The following is a 3,027-nucleotide window of genomic DNA, read 5'->3' on the forward strand; positions in this document are numbered from 1 at the left end:
GAACTTAAAAGGACATTTACGACCTATTTATTAGAATGATGTGTATGTTAAACAGTGGTACAGAAAATTATTTCTAATAAAATATAGCGTATTTATTCTAATTTTCGTTGATGAAATAAGGGTCTATTAGACCATAGATGTTAGCATGTTTTAATTTATTTGGTGTATTGAATTTAGGCTATGTTTGTTCGATTGTTTTGTTTCCACTTATAAACGAGAATATATGAACGTGTTTAATTTGTGTCCTTTTTATTTGATCCTTGTTGTTGTATGAGTAGTACTAAGTATGAGTATTAATTATGAAGATCACTTCACGTTAAGTTAGGAATATAACGCTTACAAGTTCTGTGTGAAGGAAAATCTTGCAGGCGTTCCGAGTAAGCACCTGGTCGCATCACGCCCTATTTCATTAGTTCAGGGTTATAAGCGCACATCATTTACGGTTACGAAATTGTTCAATTAAACCTCCTAGGCTTGATTATAAATGTTTTAACTCTTCACTGTAAACTGTTCAAGTGCTGTTTTCACCTGTGAGTAAAAATGAAAAAAAAAAAAAAATCTGGTATTTTTTCTCCAAAGAACACTACAATTAAAAACAACATATGTTTAGTAGCAAATTAACTCTGAGACAAAAATACCAATACAAAAATCTAAAACTATCCTTACGTTTTATACTGAATTATTATACAACCAGTTGTAAGCTGTGACCCAAACTTCAACCCACATGGTGAAATATAAGGAGAATAATGGAAATTAATCAGACGTATAAATAAATACCATTAGAAATTATATGCAAGTTACAAAATTCTTAAAATAAAACACAAAAATACTTTTGTCGGTAAACAGGCACTGGTGCTTCAATTGTTAGCTGAAACCTGTTAATTCTAGATAGTTTTTAAAGTCTACAACCATAAGGTGTGCATAATTATTGTAGCAGGGATTTGCGTTGTAAAACTATTGAGTTTCCCCTTGTAGCTACCTGCACTCGCATTTTCCCCTTATTCCCTGTATACCACGTCGTATTCGCCTTTTACTTTGTTTTATTTACCATTCTGTCGCTGAAACAGTAATTTGTTGCATTTATTGATTTGTGCCTTGCCTGTAGCATTAATGTAGTTAACATGAATTGAGGTTTGAAAAAAAATGATAACAATAATAAAAACATGCGACCTACCCGCTCCGGTTTGTTTGTTTGTATGGTGCTTTTACGTTGCAACTTGCATGGAACCAGTGGTTATTCAGCAACGGGACCAGCGGCTTTGCGTGACTTCCGAACCACGTCGAGAGTGAACTTCTATCACCAGAAATACACATCTCTCACTCCTCAATGGAATGGCCGAGAATCGAACCCGCGACCACCGAGGTGGGACGCTAATACCGCTGAGGCGCTCGCTCCTGTTTGTATAATGATGGGGGGAAAAGCGAGCAACGAAAAGTGTCGGTTTTCCTCTGAATCGCGCACAGAGGTCTCACTGAGGTAGGCTAGACAAAGTATTATACAAAAGTTACAAAACCATCGTATATATAGCCTACTTACCAGTTTAATACACTCCTTACTAATACTCCTATGACTGTATTAGACTAGGTTTGGCTTCCTCAGAAATAAAATTAATATTTCGTAGATTTTCAAACGCATCTGAGTGATCTCAGGTACATAGTTTAGCCAGGTCATAGGTCTAGCCTAATTATAATAATGATGCATGTGCTGGTTTTTAAACAAATTCGCCAGTATGTTTTGAACTCTGTGTGTGAGAGATAAACCATTGTGGGAATTAAACTTACATTTTCTATAACAACATTGGATTTATTCACTCTCGTGAAACTAAAATTGTACCTTGCTAGGTTAGGTTGAAAGGTGGCAAACATGCCCTAAAAGATTAATGGGCATAGTGCACAAGGCAGTAGTCTCACCAGCAATGACATATGGATTGGAAGCAGCATCACTAAAGAAAACAGAGGGCAGAAAGTTGGGCGTAACTGAGATGAGGATGCTTAGATGGATGAGTGGAGTAACCAAAAAGGGCAGAGTTACAAATGAACATACTAGGGGTACAGTAAAGGTCACTGAAGCATCAAAGAAAGTGCAAGAAGCAAGGTTAAGATGGTATGGCCACCTAATGAGAAGAGAGGAGCAACACATGGCAAGAGAAGTGATGGTCGTGGGGGTGGATGGAACACGAAGGAGAAAGACCTAAGATCAGGTGGAGAGATTCCATTAGAGATGATATGAGGAGGAGAAGGAAGTACGGGAGGAAATTACAGAGGTAGATGGAAGAGACTCATTAAAAACGGCGACCCCGAATAGGAATAAAGCTGGGAAGAAGAAGAATCATGCCCAACTTCAATTTAACCAAAAACTGGTGTGTTTGCAAACACATTTGATTAAGGATGTTCTCGTGACATTGGCTGACCAACAGAATACAATGTAAAGTGTAAAATATGATTTCCCGAGTCCGACCCGATTGTTACATCCATAAATAACCCAGTAGCCTACTATCCATTCTCTATAGTGTCAAAGCCATAGGCTACGGCTTCAACTCCCCAGCAGCCATCACCATAAATCAATCCAGTAACATGATCTTGCCATAGTGTAAATAAAATAACGGGAACAATAAAGGATACGCGGAATATCAAACCTTAGTATACAGGAGGGGCATTACTACACAGACGCCCACAGAAAACTTGCACACCATTTCTGGCATTCTACGAGTCAACAGATGGTACTACTATAGTCTTTGTTTTGTTCCAGAACGTCTTCGTCTGTGTATGTAGCATTGGTGACATTATACATGGTTTCTGGTCAAAGGTACTTGAATCATGCAAATCACTTTAGGGATGCATTTTTCACTTGATTTTTTTTTCTCTCTCTTTTTTACATATTAGCTTTTGCAATTCAATTTCTTACTTTCATACTCTCATTTGATTTGGAGCCTGTGTCATGACGAGTCAGGGACATTTTCAACAAAGTTTACAGAATTGACAAAAAAAAAAAAAAAAAGGACACTTACGATTACCATTTACCGTAGT

At 37.4% G+C, this 3,027-nt stretch overlaps 1 long non-coding RNA gene across 1 annotated transcript in view; it reads right to left on the reverse strand.

Annotated features, from left to right (window-relative positions):
• LOC135198337 (uncharacterized) overlaps window positions 1-2,738 on the reverse strand; it is an 11,670-nt gene extending 8,932 nt beyond the window's left edge. Inside the window, exon 1 of the long non-coding RNA XR_010310754.1 lies at window positions 2,637-2,738. This is a non-coding gene — a long non-coding RNA (uncharacterized LOC135198337). The remainder of the gene's footprint in view (window positions 1-2,636) is intronic.
• Window positions 2,739-3,027: the final 289 nt, after the last annotated feature.

The sequence above is a fragment of the Macrobrachium nipponense genome, chromosome 22 (genome assembly GCF_015104395.2).
Source record: "Macrobrachium nipponense isolate FS-2020 chromosome 22, ASM1510439v2, whole genome shotgun sequence".
Lineage (NCBI taxonomy): Eukaryota > Metazoa > Arthropoda > Malacostraca > Decapoda > Palaemonidae > Macrobrachium > Macrobrachium nipponense.